Raw genomic sequence first — 22053 nt, 5'->3', positions numbered from 1 at the left:
ACTGGAATAGTCTTCAAAGTAATAATTCCAGACTTTCCTCCTTTGTCTTCAAGCTCACTCCACTCCCAGTTTCCTCTTTTCTCTTAGCAGATGAACTCATCTCCCCTTTTATTGGGAAGATTGAGGGGATTCAGAGAAAAAGATAGATCTTCTTTCAAGACCAATGTTCCCATTCCTCTTGAGATCATCACTGATGAGCCCTTTTTTTTCTAACATCTTGTCTTTTCCTCTGTTTTTGTTCATTACCCATTCTCTACAATTTGCTCAAGTCTTTTTTTTTTTAGATTTTTTTCAAGGTAATGGGGTTAAGTGGCTTGCCCAAGATCACACAGCTAGGTAATCATTAAGTGTCTGAAGCTGGATTTGAACTCAGGTACTCCTGATTCCAGGTCCAGTGCTCTATCCACTGCACCACCTAGCCGCCCCAAGTCTTCTTATCTTAAAAAAAATTAAACCTTATTATACCCTCTATTAATAGCTTTCTAGAGAAGATTAGTTTACATCTTACTATACATTCTTTAACCCATTTTTCTCCTTGTGCGATCCCATCATTCTTCCAGATTCACCATTAACCTGATGACCTTTTCTTACTACTCAATCTTTAACTTCTTTTTTCTTGTCTTTCAACCCTGTCTTCCAAGACTGTTAATTAGGTTTATCAACACTCTCTTAATTATGAAAACTTTTGACCTTTTCTTGTTCTCCATAGTCTTTCCTCTTTACTATAGGCCAAAAAATGTTAAAGGATGAAGGTGGGAACAGAAAGCAAGTGTTTGTTATATCACCAAGAATTTTCAATTTCCATCTAATAACATCCCTCCTACACCCTTAGATTCTACTTACTGGAGACCATAGATCTAGGGCATAGATGCTATGGATGAGAGGTATGACAGATTGGTAAAGAATGTAGGGTTTGTGCTGGTATCTGAATAACAGAAAGGAAAGGTGAGGAAGAAATGATCCGATCTTTGATCTTACCCTCAATTCCTCTATGATAAGAGAACCAAGGACTTGGCATGAAATTTTCCCCTAATACTCATTACTTTTGAGGGAGGTTATTGGTGTTGTAGACTTTGTGTCTTCTAAATTACCTATTCTGGACATTTCTTTAATTGTTCTTGGTCTCATTTTCCTTTCCATAAAAGGTAGAAGTTATATTAGTTCCTATAAATCTTGAGTAATTCTAACATTCAATGGTTTTGAGCACCTCTCTCCTATTCTATAGTAATAGATTTCTTATCTGGTTTCCCTTATTCCAGGCACTCACCTCTATAATCTATCTTTGCACAGCTGCGAAAATAATCATTTTAATGCACATCTCCAAACTTATCACTTACTCCTCTATTCAAAAACTCCTTATTACTTAGAAGTAAAAATAGAATTTTTGCAACCTGAATCTCCTTAGTCAGAAGCCATCCTATTTTTCCAGTGTTACTTTACATTATTCACCTCCTAAAACACCTGGTGTTTTCAAAATACTCTCTTTTTTCTGTATCTCTGTTTCCATGTCATTCTTTCTGTATCTCTGACATCCCTTATCAACATCTTACACTCCTTCTTCTTCCCTTTCCCTTTGTTTTTCACCTGGTCTCTTCTGTCATTCTCCTAATTGCTCCTCTAATCATCTTTTTTTTTTTGCAAGGCAGTGGGGTTAAGTGATTTGCCCAAGGTCACTGCTAAGTAAGTGTTGTGTCTGAGACCAGATTTGAACTCAGGTCCTCCTGACTCCAGGGCCAGCATACTGCACCAACTAGTTACCTCCTTCTAGTCATCTTCTTTACCAAACCATCCTTCATGCTTTCCTAGGATAAAAGTTTCCTAATGTCACACATCTAATCACAAACTTTAATTTTCTCCCTGTTCACTGTTCATAAAATATAAATCCCCTCCCTATCCTATTCTTCAGAGGTCCCAGCAATCTCAGTTTAATGTATTTTTCCACCTTATTTCACACAATTTCTCTTTATACAGTGTCAGTTTTAGCCAACTGGGACTACTTAGTCCTTGTGCATTGTACTACCCCTGACACCCAAAGTATACTCCCTTCTTCTCCACTTGTTGAAATCCTTTTGTTCTTCTAAGGCCCAGCCTAGATATCACCTTGCCCAGTAAATCTTATATCTCTCTCCTCAATTCTCCTCCACCACCCCCACTCCCCAAACACCCACATCTGAAATTGCTCTCTCTTTCCTTCCTCAGATTTTCCTAGACTTCTTTACCTCTAGCACATTCTCCTCTGGAGTACAAATTATGTTGTTTTGTTTATTTTTCATCTCTCTGTATCCCTTGCATCTGACACATTGTTTAGTGAATAGGGAACTACATTTCTGTTTTTCCCTCTGAAGGAGAGAAACCTAGCATTTGTTTCTTATCCACCTCAGAAAGTTATCTGGATGGTTTAAAGAAAAGTTCACTCATTGATCTGTGAGTAGGCAAAATCTGCTTCAATCAATCAATCAATCAATATCATTAAGCACCTACTATGTGACAGATACTATGCTAAATACCAGATATGCAAAAAGAAGCCAAAGCAAACCCTTGCCCTTGAGGAATCTAGACCCAGTTCTTCAGCAGAAGTATGATTTTCCCTGGCTTAAGTTTCTTTGTTTCTAATTTATGCCCTCTCCATATTAATCTTCCCAAAATCGGAGGATGGCTGACATTTTCAACTTAACCCTGAGGGTTTACTTTTTTAAAAAATTTTGGTTTTTGCAAGGCTATGGGGTTTAGTGACTTGCCCAAGGTCACACAGCTAGGTAATTATTAATGTCAGAGATCAGATTTGAACTCAGGTACTCCTGACTCCAGGGCTGGTGCTCTATCCACTGTGCCACCTAACCGCCCCCTGAGTACTTTTAAGACACTATCCTGGGGACACAGGGAATGTGACAAAATTATCCAGTCTCTCTTTTTACTCTAAAAAGTGGCCAAGTAAAAAATATAACTATTTACATATGTGCATATACTTCTATACATTTATCCATCTTTCCATCTGTCTGTCCATCTATCTATTTATAAGTATGCATATATATAAAAATACTTATGTGTATGTACATATGTAGAGATAGATATATATTTTGGGGGAATGGAATACGGTTCAAACTATTTATACATTTTTTAATTTATTAAAAAATGTATGTTAAGGTTACAAGGGAAAAACAATGATGGTTTCTTTTTACTATCAAGTCTGCATGCATTACTTGTCTTCCTAAGTTGATTGTCTGTTCCTCAGGGGGAAGGACCATGTCTTCTAATTATTTTGTATCTCCCATAATACACAGTATAGTATTGGTACATTTTAGGTACTGACTAATTGCTTCTTATTGTTAATAAAGTACTGAATGTTAGGAAAGCCTATGTGATTCAGTATTTTTAATTATTAATCTTCACTGCTCTGTTCCTGGATCCTGAATGCTTGAACAAGCCCCACCCTTTAGAGAAGGAAAGACCTGCATATACTTCATTATGATAGAGGCAAAACCCAAGGGATCCATTCCCAAGATAAACTGATCCTTTGTTTTGGGATGTTCCTTTAACAAATGAAAACCTAGAGAACTGGGAGGAAGTAGGCAATAGAGCTTGCTTTTTTCTTGAAAGGTAACTGCAGCTGGAGTAACATAATGTGAATGTATTTAAGGCAGAAAAGATTGGGGATTGGGGCAGTCCCATCTGAAAGTAAGGATCTGTACAAGGGAGCCAGACCTATCTTGGGGGCACCTTAGACCCTAAGGTAGTAGGTTTCTGCTAATTAACTTAGGCTTTATGCAATATCCACACTGTCTCCTTCTAGGGCCCCAGAATTTGATCTACCTCAGGGTTTCCAATCCTGATTGCAGCACTGAATAATAGATAATCACTTAAGGGTTTCCTGCAATAATTGCCTACACCTCATGTCTTTGAAAGATGTTTTGTTCTAGTTTTTAAATTACGATATAACAGAATTCCTTTAATTCTTGCATTGGGAGTCAATAGCAACTTGAGAGTTACTTACAGACAGTTTTAAAAGAGGATGAGATGTATCTATTGCAACAAAAGTCTAGTAGGATGGAAATTCTGGAACATAACCTTCAAGTTTGCCATAGTATGCTTTAACAAAACTTTTATCCTTTGGGGGATTTTTGACAGCACTGTAATTTCATTTTATTAAACCTTAAACATAATCAGAACAACAGAAATTTAGGATTAAATACCTTTTCTCCTTGTGGCTGAATACCTCAGTCATTCAAAAAAAGTATTGGATAATGAACATGACAATTTCCTGAAAAATTGAAAAACATTTACATCTACATTTAGAAGATGTCACCAGAAATACTTATGATTTAGTTAAATATTATATATGTTTATTTGAAAAATATTTGTATCTACATATAAAAGATATACTTGAAATACACGATTGAATTGAATATTATATATAAATTTCTTTCTGTCAGTATTTTACCTGTATGTTCAAATCAGAACTTAATTGTTCCAGCTTCCTGCCATTACATGCTGTCAGTAATCTGCTTCCAAACAGCCTTTTGTCAAACCCCATGAAATAGGGGTAGCTTCTGCTTTCAGAGAATGTTAGAGAGTGGATTGAGATAAGCTACCATTAAGGTTCTCTTTGATACTAGATTCAGTGAAACATATTAGTTCTTAGGGTATATTACAGAGTATGCTCTTTATATGGATTATATATATATATATAGCCTAAAAATGCTGTTATCTATTAAGGAAAAAATGTGATCTATAATTAAGACAGTTATTGCTTTTGACATTCACTTATGAATAAACTAATATAATATATGTTACTATAGCATGGCTTAGGTTAGGGGAAAAGTAGGTTTTGTGCAAAAGCTGCAGTTACTAAAGGGCCTTAAGGTATTGCTTTGTCAATTAATAAAGAAGAGCAGTTGAGGGCATTAAATTAACTGGCATCTCTGTGTAGATCATAATTATGGAGACAGGGCTTTTCTTTTTGAAACAATTTTTACATTACATAAACTGAAGTTTTTCATCCAAGTATCATTTCAAGAAAGGCAGGCTTAAATAATGGAGGCAATGGGGAAACATAATATTACGATAATGTTCTTTGGTGCGGTTTGGAAGGTTTTAGAAAACATTTGGAACTATTTTTCTCATAAAGTTACTTAACTATTGAAGTGTTATGATAGCATTTCCTTCTGCATCGCGTATGTTACAAAGGGGGTCCAGTTAAAGGGGACATCAATTCTAAATATCCTGATTAGAAGGATTTCCACAAACCAGGAAATTACATGCTAGGGTATCCTAGCATTAGTTTAATAAAAGATGTAGTGAAATGAGCAGTGCCTAGGTGATTTAAAGTGGCCTATCAGCTTTCAAATGCCCATTTCTCTGCAGCTTCACTTAGCCAAACTGCATTTAGTCATTTTCAGTGAATTTAAAATGACCTGAATATTCAGAGAAAATAAACTATAACTTAATTGATTATCTATTTCTGTTGGGGAAATGGGATGTTTCTATTACATTATGTATATCAGTTGGATGTACCCTTCAAAACTGTTGGAATAAATACAGTATTTAAATTTTCCTTTGCCCTAGCATTATTGGTCTTTTTTGGAACCTGAAAGATGTATACCTCAAAGGTTCTACACATCTGTCAAGAGTTAGTATAAATTAAACTCCTTTAAGTATTGGTAACCATTCTGCCCTGTACTTTCTGACACAGATTTTTAACTTTTTTTTTAGTTTTTTTCTTTTTGCAAGGCAATGGGGTTAAGTGACTTGCCCAAGGCCACACAGCTAGGTAATTATTAAGTGTCTGAGATCAGATTTGAACCCAGGTCCTCCTGACTCCAGGGCCAATGCTTTATCCACCACGCCGCCTAGCTGCCCTATTTTTAACTTTTTTTGATCATTTCTTACTATTAATTTAATTTTGTATGTATTTTAATGCAGATGAAAATACCTTTTCAAAAACTTACTTTGCAAATGGTATTGAAAGAGTACACATATTTAATTTAAAGTATTTGATCTCTGATATTTAGCATATCTAATCAATGACATTGTTCTTCTAGAATATATTTTTTGTTTGACTAGAAACAAAATAGTGGCAAATTTTTGTAGAGCTATCCCTCCAGTTAAAGTTGTTGCAAATTGTGAAAAGTATTCACCATGATGACTCTTTGAGGCAGAACCTCTGAAAGGTAGCATTTCTGGGGAGAGGGAACTTATTTCATGTTCTTTAGTCAGTGACTGACGAACCCAATTTTGGAACTCTTCAAGATGTTTCCATTTGCAGAGAGGATGATTTTGTTGTTTTTAGGTGTGCAGAAGAAAAATGAAAACAAAAATGTCTTTTTGATCTTCACACAGACCACCATATGCATTGTAGGAAGTGGAAAGGAATTGAAAGGATTTTTCTTACTCTTGATTACATAGGATCATAGGATTATCATAAGATCATATTTGTAGATATGAAAAGGACTTGAAAGGTCATCTAACTTCCTTGTTTTACAACTGTGGAAACAAAGACCCTGGAGCATTAAGTGATTTCTGAGGGTCACTTTGTGGCAGTGTGCCAATCATGGGACATACATCAAAAGTAAAAAACACAGATTCTACTCTCAAAAGACCATACATGTTGGGGAGGGGAGTGGGGGGGAAGGGAAGAGGAAGGAACAACACCCTACCAGTAATTAAGTATAGACAATTATATATATATATATATATATATATATATATATATTATATATGTACGTATGTATGTATATGTGTATGCATAAATGGAAGATAAGATAATGCAAAGGGAAGGTATGGCATAGGTGAATCATGAATGAGGAGTAGGGAGAATGGGAAAAGTCTGCTGCAGAAATTAGAATATAAGATAAATCTCTTGAAGGAAGTCAGGAAAGCCAGTAGGCATTGAGGAGGAGGGGCATATCCAGCATAGGAGATAGCCAAGGAAAAGGCTCAAATATGGGAGGTGGAATGTTGTGCTCAAAAACAGTCTCATGTAGTTAGATCTTAGAATTCATGTAGGAGAGTCACTGGTTCTGGAGTCAGGAGGACCTGAATTCAAACTAGGCCTCAGACATGTAATAATTGCCTAGCTATGTGACCTTGGGCAAGTCACATAACCCCATTGCCTTAAATAAAATTTTAAAAAATGAAAAAAAAAAAGATTGGAATGATAGGGTGGTATCAGGTTGTGAAAGGCTTTAAATGATAAACAGAATATCTTTGATTAGAGAGATAACGGATAGCTTTTAGAGTTCACAAAATTTGAGCAGGGGAGGGCGAGGTGCAAGGGAAGATGTCATGATCAGAATTTTCTTTTTTTTTTTTGAATAACAAGTTTATTTTATTTTTGATTCACAGAACAAAACAAGCATTTCCATATCAGAATACAATAAAAAAGATGATTGAGCATGAAACTCCACATCTACCTCCAAATATAAAACAATGTAATTTTTTTTCCTCTTTTTTTTCCTCCGCCCCATCCCCACCCTAGGGATGGCTGCCATTAGCTACCATTAGCCCCCTCATAGGCTGTGTGTGTGTCTGTGTGTTTCTGTGTAACTATTTAATACATCTACTTATCAATTCTTTTTCTGGAAGCAGATCGTGTCTTTTTCATTAGTCTTTTATTTTTAATTTGTGTATTTATAATGGTCAAAATGACTTAGTCACTCAAGGTCTTTTTTTTTCAAAATGATGGGATTAAATGACTTGCCCAAGGACCCTCAGCTTGGTAATTTAAGTGTCTGAGGCTACATTTGAACTCAGGTCCTCCTCACTCCAGGGCCAGTGCTCTATTCATTGTGCCACCTAGCTGCTCCTTCAAAGTCCTTCTTGAAACAATATTGCTGTTACTATATAAAATGTTTTCTTGGTTCTGTTCATTTCTCTCTTCATCATTTCATGCAAGTTTCTCCATGCCTTTTCTAAGATCAATGAGATAACCATTTCTTATAGCTCTTATAGTCAAAAGCTACAGAAGAATCATGAAAGATGATTGTGGAAAATCTGTTATTATTTTGGATTTCACTTTTTGAATAAATGATTGAATAAAAAAAATTGGCACAGTGTCAGGCATTGTTAATTGCTATAGATACAAATAGAAAAAAAAATAAGACCAGTCCTAAATTAGATTGGCAGTCAAAGAGGGAGAAAATAGTTTACCCTTCCAAATAAGAATTAGTCAAAAAGAACTTTTGGAGAGATAAAGATTAAAAAAGACAGTCTTTATAATACCTAAGATCTTCTGGTGCCTTCTGACTAAGCAAGCCAGACTTATGTCTGCATCACAAAAGAGCTGAAAATAATTCTGTAGAACAATAAGTTGGATTATTTACTTCACTTTTGGAAGAGAAACTGTATCACAGCTAAAGATCAGCAGATGTTCACAGAGAGTACAATTGTTCAGTGTTCATGCTTAGGAAAGAACAGCACACAGGACATCAGTCCTTCATCTTTATAGTATGAATTATATTACATTTGTCATGTTTTCTAGGTGTTTTCCTTCTCCAAGGAGAAGTATGATAACCTGTGGGAAAAGTGTATCCCTTTGTTTATAAGTTTATATCCTTCTCACTTATTTTGTGGTATTCTTTATTTAGATATCTTTTTTGCTTTGATCTATTTTTTTTTCTTCTAGGTAGCCTAAAGAAAACACATTGATGGGGGCTAGTGAACTGTAGTTTTGAACAGATGTTAATCTAAAAAGTGCTAGCTTTCTGGGAACCTATGTGTGAGGATATCTTATCTAGACATTTCTTCAACTTACATTGAACAATTTTCTAAATAAATTCCACTTAATTTATCTTTATTTGAAACAAACATGTTCTAGAAAGTAGAAAGAATAAATCTCAATAAATTAAGCCTTCAATTGGCATTAATGATGAAAATGCCACCCTTATCCTTTATATTCTTCTAGAAATAAAATTTGTCTCTACAGGTATAAGCAAAGAGAGAGTAGATTTTTAAAAGTCCTATGACAGTTTTTGACATGAGCCAAATGTTGGCTCTAGGAAGATATTACAGTTTCCTTTTTACCTTTCAGTTGAGAGTCATTAACCATTACTTGTTACCTTTTCATCTTTTGACCTACTCAGATGCCAACTATGAATTCACATCTTCAAGTGGAAGCTTCCTTAAAGGGTTGTTTTTTTTCCTGTAGGGAATTACAGATATGCCTACTTAAAAACTGAGATAATCTACTGAGGACTAGAAGAAAATAAGATTTGGACAAATGGTTTGGAATTAGATTGATCCTACTGAGAGTTACAGTCCTTTTGGAAGCACATCATCTGTCATACATATTGTCTTCCATCCATGTTTTAGGATTACATTTAAAACTGTTCTTTTACCTGCTGTGGCATCTATACTAAAAGGATTATTGGAAAAAGAATTCTTGTAATTTTTTGTTTGTTTTTTATTTTTTTAAATTTTAACATACCTCTGAAATCTGCATATCTTTGGTGAAATAATTTATTCATAAAATTTTTGCCATAATAAAAATGCAATTTAATGCTATTTATCCTTCCTCTTTACATTTTTCTTCCTAAAGTCATATTCAAAAATTCTTTTTTAAATAATAAATTTATTGAACATTATTTAAATAAAGTGAATGTTTTATAAACTTTAATGTTTGGGGTTATTCATTTTATATTTGAAAAGTTATTGGCAAAGGCAGCATGAAGTTAAATATAGGAACTAACATAACAGCAAGTTATTCAGATGGTACAAAGTGCTTGCTCTGGAGTCAGGAAGATGATGAGAGTTCAAATCCAACTTCTGATACTTAGTAGCTGTGTGACCCTGGGCAAGTTGCTTAATCTATTTGTCTCAGTTTTCTTATCTCCTTTTCAGAAGATAATAATGATATTTAACTCTTTGAGTTGAGAGAATCAAATGAGATAATAATTATAAATTACTTAGTATATGGAACTATATAAACATTTGTTATTTTTAACTCCTTACTATTCCCTATTTTAAAACTTGATATTCTTGTATAAGATTACATTAGATGATGTTTTGACCAGAAAAACAACAGAACAAGTGAGAGAAACTCTTGATAATGAAAATATTGAAGCTTGAGTTAAATTTCTTTCTTTCTTATTTATGTTCAACCTTTTCCTACCATATGGTTTATATCATTATTTCTCTAAGAAATCTGTACAATCTTATGATCCAGTACTCTTAGTTCATGTTCCCAGATAAGATTTTCACTTTTTTCTACAAGTTTTCTTTCCTTGATTCCCTTATAAAACCACCTGACATTACATTCAACAAATTGAAAAGATGACTAATGTTAATGGCAATGATGGCATTTTAAAACTATTGGACTAATTGCATTTGTCTTCCCAATAGTTTCCTCTCCTGCCTGTTGTTATAAAAGATGTTGTTGAAGAGAGGCCCTTTAAATTTCTGGTGTCAAAAAAACTCCCCCCAAATTCTTACATTCATCACCTAAAATTCTTCTCTCTGAGATTGCCTTCTAGCTCTCTGCTTTTCTTAGCCTTTGATCTTTCTTTAGCACTCACCTGCCAATGGGGTGAGAAGGAAACCTATTTGGAATTCCCACTTACCTCCTTGGTGTTATCAGCATAACAAATTTGAAGGACGGAGGACTGAAGGTTTTTTCACTTATCATGAGACTTGTTACACAAGGACTGACAGTTTTTCTAAGTATATCTAGCTTCTTGAAAAAAATCCTTTCCCCTCCAATCTCCTCCTAAGAGGAAGTTGTTAAAACTGAACTAGGGTAACTCAGATTAAGTAAACAATTTGAATCATTGAATTTTCCAGCTAATCACAGTCATTTCATCAGAACAGAAATATATGGTCCCTGGTGATAGGGAGTGACTTTGTGTTCTTTGATGACCATAGCTCTAGGTCAGAGGTTTAAGAGCCAAATTTGAAGCAGATAAGACCATCTGCTAAATTTCTACTTGAGTGCCTCAACATGGTAGGACAGTAATCTGCATTCTCAGGAAAGCAGAACCTAAACCCAGGGACACCCCTCCAAGCTACCAAGTCATCAATTCCAGACTTGATCATTCACTAGTCTGACATCCAGAGAAACTCAGTATGGTTGATCAGAGTTATCAACACTAAGTCTGCCAGCAGTCCTATTTGACTATAGGAACACTGGAAAACTGTTTAGAAGTTATGGAGGGAATTAAGATCTTTCTTAATCCCTCCCCCAACACCAAGATACATCAGAGATTTCAGAAATATGGGGCATCGGGGCGGCTAGGTGGCTCAGTGGATAGAGCACCGGCCCTGGAGTCTGGAGTACCTGAGTTCAAATCTGGCCTCAGATACTTAACAATTACCTAGCTGTGTGGCCTTGGGCAAGCCACTTAACCCCATTGCCATGCAAAACAAACAAACAAACAAACAAAAAAAGAAATGTGGGACATTGAAGTCTCTCCCTAAATTCTGAATGGGATGTGGCTTCATCCTGGATTACCTAGTAATACTTTAAGAATCTCTACAGTTAGTTAATCATCTAAAAGTTGCCATTAAAAGATGTTCTTGTACCATTATTAATTCCTAATTCCAATGTTAATTCCTAATTTGTCCTGTATATAATTTATTTTGTATACAATTGTTTGCATGTTATCTTCCCTCCATTAGATTGTGAGCTACTTGGGAGAATGGACTATCTTCTGCTTTTCTTTGCATCCTCACTTAGCATAGTGATTGGTACAGAACAGACACTGCTTAATAAATGTTTATTGACTGAAGATGATCATTTATAAGCATAATATGTAGAAACTAAAAATTATTGATACATCCATATATGTGTGCTTATGTTTAAGAGGGTATAATATATTTATTGATACATACATACATGCATGTGTATATGTGTATAGGAGAGTATGATATATACAATCATTTATGCAATCTTTAAAAAATTGTTAATAATGGAGGAGATATTACCAGCCTAAAAGTCTTAATTTTCAAAAAAGGAGATAGAATCTTTGAATTAAATAGGCCAGGCCCTTTGAATTTGATTCCTGGAAAAAGGAGAGTTGTGTAATAGATAATAATATATATAGGAAAATAAATAATTAATTAAATCGACAGATCCAAAGATGAATCATAATGGACTAATGTCAGCTTAAAGGAAGGTCTTCAGTGGCATGCTCCAGGTATCTCTGCTTGACCTGTGCTCTTAACAATTACTGTCACTTGAATTGATAAAAGTATAGATTGACATATTTAACAAATTTTCAGATGACACAAAATTTGGAGGGGATAGTTCATATACCTGAGGACAGAATTAAAGACTAAACAAGCTTAAATAAGCAGTCAAATTGAATAGGAAGAAATTTAATAGGTATAAACATAAAGTTCTATATAAAGGTTTAAAAAAGCAACTTCATATGGTAGACATGAGTATATGAGAAGGACCTGGGGATTTTGTTGAACTTTCAGTCCACCATGGATCAACAATATGACTTGGCAACTCAAAAATTTAAGATAATCCTGGGCTGCATTAAGAGAAGCATAGTGTACTGAACAAAGAAGGTGATGTTCCACTCTGTTGTATTCTGCTCAAACCCCATTGTAAAATAGCATATTTAGTTCTGTTTGCCACATTTTCAGATCTTTTGACAAACTGGAACTAGTAAAGAGGAGGGCGGTTAAAATGAAGAAGACAGTTATGCCATATTAGAATTGGTTGAAGGGAATTGGGAGTGAAGAAGAGAAAATGCTGAGGTAACTGCATGTCTGTCTAAAAATATTTGAAGGTTTGGTCAGTGGAAAAGGGATTAGATCTGCTTTAGCCCTAAAAAGTTGAAGTAGAAACTATGAGTGAGAATTGCAGAGAGACATTTGAGGACTGATGTAAGAGAAAATATCCAAACCTGGAAGCCTAATGTCCTGTCTTAGGAAGTACTGAGTTCCCCTTTGCTGAATGCCTTCAAGTGGAGGTAAGATAATTCCCTGGTGGGAATGTTAGAGAATATCATAGTTTCCTTATCAATTGATTAGAGGAATACTCTTTGAAGACTGGTGATTTCTGAATTTTCTAAGGTTTTTATTCTCACTGTCATTCTATAATTAGATAATGTATCTAGAATCACAGTTAAAATATATTTCAGACTTTACTGTCTCTTTTAGTGGCCCTTCCTCTTCTAAACACTGTAAGCATAACCATTCCCCAAACTTTATGTCCAATCAGTATTTGTCTCTGTCTCTGTCTCTGTCTCTGTCTCTGTGTCTGTCTGTCTGTCTGTCTGTCTGTCTGTCTGTCTCTCTCTCTCTCTCTCTCTCTCTCTCTCTCTCTCTCTCCATATATATTCCAAGCTTCAATCATGGTCTCTAAAGATGATCTCCAAATATGTAGGTACAGACTTTAGATTGCTTTCCACTTTCTACTGCATATCTCTACCTGGAAGTCCTTACACGTACCTCAAGTTGAATATGTAATCACTAAAATCCTTCTATTTTCTCCATAACCTGTTCACTGTCTATTTTCTATTAATGGTATCACCAGTCTCTGGAACCACTAAACTTGAAACCTATGAATCACACCTGCATTTTTAATTTTCCCCAAGTTTATAATTATTTATTTTCTTGTTATTTTTTACCTTGATCTCCTCTTTTTCAGTAATACTTTTATCCCAACCATAGGCTCTTAAATTGTGTGACTCAAATAATGATAGCAGTCACTTAACTGATCTTCTCATCTTCAATGTCTCCTTGCTTTAATATGTCAGAAATGTAGTACCACGTAAATGTTCCTGGTTACAACAGCTCTGAACATACCTGTCACTAATCCTTCATCATTAAGTACAAAAGCAACTCCAATTTCCTTTTCATATCATATGAGACCCTATGCATTTGGGTTCAAGTCCGCTTTTTCTCTCGTCTCACACTGTTTCTCCCTTCGTGTACCTGTCTTGTTGCTAACCAGTCTACAGTACTTACCCTTCTCTCTGGGGTGTACTGGAGCCAGCCTTAACCTAGGAGGAGATTGTTAAATTTTCACTCTGAGCATTTGCACTGAATACATACTTTTTTTTTCCCCTCCCTGAATCCCTGGTTATTAAACATTTACCAGACATTAAACAGCCACCCCTTCCCCACCCCCCATCTTTGTATTATCTATAAACTTTGAGTTCAGAAAAGAAGGTGTAAAAGGCTCAGAAAATTAAATCACTAGACTAGAGGTGAGCTCACTGTTGGCTAACAGCAACAGGATCAATAGACTTTGCATCAATTATGTCATTTGAACCTCAGAGCACCCTGGTTTTCTTATATTCATCCTACCTCTGATGTAAACATTTAGATTGTTCAATGAATCAAGTGCTGAACATGAAGTAGGAAAGACCTGAGTTCAAATCCTTCCTCAATTTAACCTTTCTCAACCTTAGATTTCTCCTTTGTAAGATGAAAATATTAATAGACTTCTACCTTAAAGGATTGTTGTGAGGACCTAATGAGATCTAATAGATGTATAATGCTTTGCAAATCTTTTAAGTGTACACTTCCTGTTATCTTTGACATTGAAATCTTTCCCATCCTGGAAAATTCAATTAAAATTCTGCCTCCTTTATGAAGTCCAAGCACCCATAACCATTGCAAGTAGGTATTTTTTTCTAGTTCATATACATTCTAACATGATATTTTGCCTCTATTGTATACTAGCATATTTATTTAATATTACTCTTTTAAAATACTTGATTTATCTCTTGAGGAGAGTATAAGCTCCCTAAGGACAAAACCTGAGGCTTAGTCTCCTTATAATCCTCATTAATACTTGTTTAGAGCTTGTTCACAGGAGCATTCAGAAAGTGGTTTCTGAACTGAACTGAATTCTGGCTGATATGCACTAGTTGAATCTTGCTAAAATAACATTTGTGGCTTACTAATAAATAAGTGGTTTGAGTAGAAATCTCATTCAGGCTCTCTTCTTTCAACTTCAATCACCCCTTATTTGGACAAGAGCATAGCAGTTACTGAAGGAATCTACTAAAAATAAAAAGCAATTATATTTAGAAAGTCCTGTTTCAAAATATCATGTTTAGGATCTCAAAACACAGCATTTTGCTTTTCCTCAGATAATTAACATTATACATTAGAACCTTAGTATAATACTTCTCATTGCATAGCAAAATTCATTGTAAGATTGGTTTTTCTTGGACCTCATCAAAGGGTTAGTTACAAAAGTTTCAGCAAATCACATAATAAAAAAGTCTTCCTTTCTACTATCCTTGTCTTTCCTTTCCCCCCTCACCCCCTCATAACCATACAAATCACTGGGCACAGTGTTAAAGAAAAGTCAAAAGGCATCTATTCTTTTTGGATATAGATTACATCTCCACCAATCCAGAACTTTTTAGTGTGAATGCTGATCTTAGAAAGAGAGATGTTTCTAATTAACTCAACTTTAAAGCCCCATCTTAATCACTTAGAGAATTCTTGTACACATCTGTGCTGCAGGAACAACTGGATTACCTCCATAGATTTTGTGTGTGGGTGTGTATATGTGTGTGAGTGTGTGTGTGTGTGTGTGTGTGTGTGTGTGTGTGTGTGTATGTGTGTGTATGTGTGTGTGTTTAAAGCATTGCTATAACTCTGTCCAAAAGCTATTCACTGTTGCTTTAATGTTTAGAAGCTAATGTGCTCTTTGTAATGTAGTTTAAAAATTGAAACCTCTCCTACCTTTTATATTCTACTCTTGTAAATTCTATTTGTTTGTGGAGACCAGTCATTCAAAATACTGTGTAACATACAGTCCAGAAGTACTTCTCTCACAATTTGATATAACTTAAATCAGCAACAGAGCTAGGACTTTTAATGTGGTTTTTATTCATCTGAAAGTGACATCAGTGTCTTTCTATTCATTTTATTTTAATCAAAAGGTGCCCAGATTGAGTGTTGGTGTCAATAAAGGAAACTGAGTCCCGTAAGGAATTTTTCATTAGGATAAATGAAGTGTAATGGATACACAAGTCAAACCTAACGTGACAAGATGGCATGAAAAGCCATAAAAATGCAAGACTCTACTTTAGGGGATATGTGGCAAGCCTTCTTAGCATTTTTCATCTCATCTGTGCGTATATTTGGGGACAGAGGGAATAATTTTATTTCATTTCTATATGGAAATAAATTTCTTTCTCAGATGGGTGGGTGCTCCTGGAGTTGAATCCCCACCCAGTGTCTCATTTAAGTATAGAACTATTAATGAAACCATTAAATAACCTTTACCTCTGACTTAAACAGTATAGAATAACTCTTGCAGATGTTAGAATCACTTTGACCATTTTTTTCCTTTATAAAAAGTCAGGAAGACCTGTGTTCAAATTATGCCTCAAGTACTTTCATCTTTCTCAATCTTAAATTCTTCATCTGTATAAAGGGATCATTAATTATACTGCCTTTACTTCACAGAGTTGTAAGGGCTTGGTGAGATTACAGATGTATAGTACTTTGCAAACTTTAACCTCCCATCATCTTTGACAATGATAATCTTACCCATCCTGGAAAATTCATTTAAACTTCTACCTCTCTCATGAAGCCCAAGCATATATAATTGTTACAAGCTGACATTATTTATATTACACTTTTGAAATACCTGATTTATCTCCTTGACTAGATTGTAAGCTCCTTAAGGACAAAAACTAGATATTATTTTTCATCATAACCCTCAGAATACCTCTATAGGACTAGCCCACAGGAACACTCAAAAATGTTTGAGCCTCAGTGTCATGTACGTTCCTTCTATCACTGCATTATAGACTTGCTTCTTAAGACTGCAATGACCTGAAGTCTCCATTCCTAATAAATACAAAATTCTAATATTAAAAAATTGCTATTTCAGAGGAATGTTTTTAAATTGGAATTTTATTTTATTTTTCCAATTACATGCAGTGGTCGTTTTTCAACATTCAACCATTTGCAAATTTATGAGTTCCACATTTGCTACCACCCTCCCTTCACTCCTCCCCTCCCCTTGGCGGTGAACAGTCTGGTAAAAGCTGTACATGTACATTTATATTTAACATATTTACATATTAGTCATGTTGTGAAAGTAGAATTAAGAGGGGGAAAAATGAGAAAGGAAGAAAAAAACATGAAGTTTTTAAAAAGTGAACATAGGATGCATTCTAACTCCATGATTTTTTCTCTGGATATGGATGACTTTATCCATAGCAGATCTCTCAAGGTTGTCCTTTATCTCTGAACTGTTGAGAGACAGAAAAGTATTCTTAGACAAAATGAAACTCTTTCTCTAATTTAGGAGATGGCTCATGGAAACAATATTTTGTTGATAATCAGCGTAGGAGATATTTCTTCTGGTCCCTGATCATGGGACTGTCACTCTCTAGTTAAAAATTATCCATAACATTTAAATTTTTTATCTATATAATTTTTGCATCATAGACTAGAAAAAAGAGGGCTATGGTTAATCGAAATACAGATAAGATGATTTTACTTTGACTTCCACAAGTCAAAGCACCTACTATGCCCAGAACAATTTGAAAATATTTGCATTTCTGAGCTAGTATCAATTGCAGATGATGAAGAATTAGAGAAATTTTATAACAAATTTGATTAAGATGTTCAAACCATGTCAAAATACATTTTGATACTAGAAACCTTAAAGACAAAGTGCTGAAAAAATGTTGATCTCATTTTATTTATAGGACAAGAAATAAAGGAGGCCAAAGTCTTTTAGACATATTGGAAATCTTATGCCTGTACTTCATTAATTTTTTTCTTCCAGAAGAGGATCAGAAGATACTGGATTTGACAAGAAATGAATAATATTTAAAAAATGAAATTGTTTCCAACCTAACAGTCACTGTCATTGCAGAGCCAATGCCTATATGGAGTCAAATCACTGACTGTTCAGTGGAAGTCAGAGTAAATACTTTGTTACGAGCAGAAGCCAAAGGTAAAAGAAAATAGAGAGTTAGATAGCAGCAGTTCCATTCCAAATTTTAAAACAAACTGACTCAGAAAGTCATTTATATTTAACATATTTACATATTAGTCATGTTCTGAAAGTAGAATTAAGAGGAAAGGGGAAGCTTCATGGCAGTGGAAGACTCATCTCCCTGATTTCTAATCTGGCCTCCTGCACTTACTAGCAGTATGACCCTGGGAAAGTCACTTAGCCATGTTTGCCTCAGTTTTATAAAATGAACTGGAGAAGACAATGACAAATTTCTCCATTATCTTTACTGAGAAAATCCCAAATGGGGTCATGGAGAGTCAGATATAACTGAAATGACTCAAATAAAACTATTAAAAGTAGTAAATGAACACAAGCAAATATATTGATTTCTATTCAGATTCATTTGTTGCTGGTCACAGTGAGAATAACAGTGGACTCAAACTCCCAACAATCTTCTCAATAAATGAAGTACTGTTTTAGAATACAAGCAAATGTGTAAATATTATGAAAGGAGAATGAGGACTACATTTAAAAAAACTGCAAAATATTTGAGGGAAAAACTTAGCTTGCACAGGGCTCAGCATGAGATCTGTTTGAGCCAGAAAACTCCATGAACATGTGTAGATAAAACCAGAAAGACAAATAGATATGAAATGAAACAGATCTGTTAGAATTTGAACTTGGAAACTTTTGAACCTAAGGAAGATTCATCTGGCAGCAATACAAAAGACAGATTGATGGAGGGTGAAACTGCCCCTTCAGGAGACTAGGCTAGTGGCATAGGGAAAAGAGAGAGAGGGGTGAATATTAGAGAAATTGCTGAGAGAGAAAAACAATAGTACTTAATAGCTTATTTAATGTGGGTAGTGACTTTTTTAGTCTGTACTTGAGAGTCAATTGCCTTTCAATGGAAATGGAAAGTAATTTCTAGCACTGTAGTTATTCTAACCAAATTCTGTCCTTTCCTCCTCCACTTCCCACCTCCCACCCTAGGAAAAAAATTAATATATCTAGTGGAATATATTACCTATTGCCATATTGGAAATGAACCCAAGTTCTAGAAACTTGGGAAAGACCCTTTTGGTTACTCATTAAGAACATTCAGAAACCACAAACAACCAGCCGAACCATTTTCTAGCTTTTGACATTCTATGTTGCAATCTGAAATACATCACGATATTTCTAGGTTTCTATAAATGCATACATATAAGGGATGTTCAGACAAAGTATTCCCCAACTTAAGAAAACATGATATTAAAATATAAACTTGCTCAATAGTTTAAAAGTCTAATTATTGCAAAAAAAGGAGTTTTCCCTCTAGGATACTTAAAAGGTAGTTAGATTTACACTTCTATGTACATGTAATGTTTAAATATGTCAAGAGATGTATGTAAAACTATAGTACCCTCAGTTTTTTCATCTGTAAAAATTAGTATAATGGATTAGTTGGGTTAGATTAGATTGGATTAAATTATCTCCTTGGTCCCTTCATTCTTAAAGTCTGATTCTGTTATACTATTGTTAGCCATGGAAGAATGACTCTGCATCTGTTGAACTGAGGCATTCATTTGAGGAAAATGATTTTCTTTATGGATGAAAAAAAATAAAGATGTAACTAAAAAAAAACAAATGATTTTTAAATCTATTTTCATAAATGAATCATACTACTGAATGCAGCTTTACCTGAGTTTCAAGCCTCTCCAATAAAATGGTTATATCAAATATCTATACTTCATTTTTAGTAAGTAACCCACCATAAGCAAATTCAACCACATAGTAATGTGATACTAAAATGTGTGAATCTTTTTTTAGGTTTTTGTAAGGCAGATGGGGTTAAATGGCTTGCCCAAGGCCACACAGCTAAGTAATTATTAAGACCGGATTTGAACCCGAATTTTTCTGCTCTATCCTTTTTTCTTTTAAAATATTAAAAATTACTAGTTGTTATAATAGATAGGGCACTGGCCCTGGAATCAGAATTCAATTCAGGTGAATTCAAATCTTTCTTCAAACACTAACTTCTTTGTGTTTTTGAATGAATAATAAACTATTGTTTGCCTCAGATTCCTCATCTGTTAAAAAAAAGAGAAAAAAACACCTCCTAGAGTTTTCAAAAAAGATAAAGAGTAATATTGGGTTTGGGATTTTTTTGCCCTTGACAGTATTTTACTTTTTTCAAATTACATGTAAAAATAGTTTTCAATGTTCATTTTCATAAAATTTTGAATTTCAAATTTTCTTTTCTTCCATCCCCACAATAGCAAGTAGCCTGATATAAACTATACATGTAAAATAATATTAAACATATTTTTACAATAGTCATATTGTGAAAGAAGATTCAGAAGAAAAGGAAAAAAGTGAAAATAGTAATGCATCATTCTGCATTGACTAAATGCTCTTTCTCTGGATGTAGATAGCATTTTCCATCATGATCTTTTGGAATTGTCTTGGATCATGATATTGCTGGGAAGAGCTAAGTCTCTTGTAGTGATGATCATACCATGTTGCTATCACTGAGATTAGTGTTCTGGTTCTGCTCACTTCACTCAGCATCAGTTCACCTAAGTCTTTCCAAGGTTTTTTGAAATTCACCTGTTCATCATTTCTTATAAAGCAGTACTATTTCATTACATTTCATTTACCACAACACGTTCACCTATTCCCCATTTGATGAGCATCCCCTCAATTTCCAATTCTTTGTCACCACAAAAAAAGAGCTTCTTTGAATATTTTTGTACATGTGGATCTTTTCCTTTTTTTATAATCTTGAATTAATTTTTCTTTTAGGTTTTTGCTAGACAGTGGGGTTAAGTGGCTTGCCCAAGGCTAGGTAATTATTAAGTATCTGAGGCTAGATTTGAACTCAAGTACTCCTGACTCTGGGGCCGGTGCTGTATGCACTGTGCCACCTAGCTGCCCCTTGAATTATTTTTTTTTTAAAAACTGTAAACCTCAAAGTGCTTTATACATGCTCATCATTATTATTATTGTTAGTGTTATTTAAAAGTCCAGTAATTCTTATTGATCAAAGTGTAGTCTATTTGGATTTGTACTTTATTATTTCGAATAATCTATGATTACATCACTGTGTGAATACTATCTTTACTACTGCAGATAGCAATCCCTCCACATCCTTCTCTTCTTGTACTGCTCATGTCTATATGTTTGCAACTTTTGTATCTCAAGATACCAATATACCTTCCAGCTTATTCATCTTTCTCATTCTCCAAGATTGACTCACCATCTTTTCTTATCAGATACATTTTCAATGACTTTATTTTTCCTGCTAGCTCCTATCTTTTAGGTTTGACAGTGTTAGTAACATGCTTTTGTCTATGAGCATTTTTCTATTTTTCCTATAAGTTGTTTGTAATTTTAAATCTTGAAAGAGTTCCCTGACTTGTAATTGAAGAAAATGAACATGTCCTCAAAGCAAGACTATGGAGTATGCAGTGTAATTATTGCTGTCATTATTTTACAAATAATAACATGAGATCTGAGATCAGAGAAGTTGCCTGTGGTCACCTAGCTGCCAAGTGCTGAAGTCAGGTTTTTGAACCCATGTCTTTGGACTATTAATTTCAGTTCTTGTTCCCATTATATCATATTGGGTTTTTTTTAATGTATATTATTGAGGGGATTGCATTAAGGTAGAGGTGAAATTTAGTCTCACCAAACTGAATAGGTATATATATTCTAGTTTGTCCTGACTTCTGTGCTTTTGCATTTATATATTTGTATACAAATATTATTTCTCTGAATCCCATTCAGTGCTTTTGTTATCTTCCCTGCCTTCTTCTGAAAAAATATGAAAAACTTTCACATTTTATTTATATTCTGATGATAATGCAGTATATCCAGCAGCCCAGGCCAACTCATCTACCATCTGAGGACTTCCTTAAACCTCGATGTTTCCTAGAGGTTGCCACTTTCTCTAAACTTGTCAAAATTGGGGAAATGCTAACAACCTGGACTCAGAAGGAGTTTTTGAATACATGTAAAATGATTTATTGCAAATATAAGTTGATGAAACTTTCTCTCTTAATATTAGAAGTTCTGGGGTGAAGAGTCAAATTGCTAAGATTTGAAAATTGGACTAGAAAATATAATCTGAACATGAAGTGAACCAATACATAGCACTCCAGCTTTTCAAGTGAAGAAGGGGG

General features: G+C 34.5%; 1 protein-coding gene and 1 long non-coding RNA gene across 18 annotated transcripts in view; one reads left to right on the top strand and one right to left on the bottom strand.

Annotated features, from left to right (window-relative positions):
- Positions 1-10629, bottom strand: part of LOC141507453 (uncharacterized) — a 42558-nt gene extending 31929 nt beyond the window's left edge. The window contains exons 1-2 of the long non-coding RNA XR_012474147.1: positions 10554-10629; positions 4191-4258 (exon numbers count right to left, since the gene is read on the bottom strand). This is a non-coding gene — a long non-coding RNA (uncharacterized LOC141507453). The remainder of the gene's footprint in view (positions 1-4190; positions 4259-10553) is intronic.
- The window catches only part of GTDC1 (glycosyltransferase like domain containing 1), a 671515-nt gene that overhangs the window by 365920 nt on the left and 283542 nt on the right, over positions 1-22053 (top strand). The gene's annotated exons all lie outside the window — the stretch shown is intronic.

The sequence above is a fragment of the Macrotis lagotis genome, chromosome 1 (assembly GCF_037893015.1).
Source record: "Macrotis lagotis isolate mMagLag1 chromosome 1, bilby.v1.9.chrom.fasta, whole genome shotgun sequence".
NCBI lineage: Eukaryota > Metazoa > Chordata > Mammalia > Peramelemorphia > Peramelidae > Macrotis > Macrotis lagotis.
This window is presented reverse-complemented; position numbering and strand designations above follow the sequence as displayed.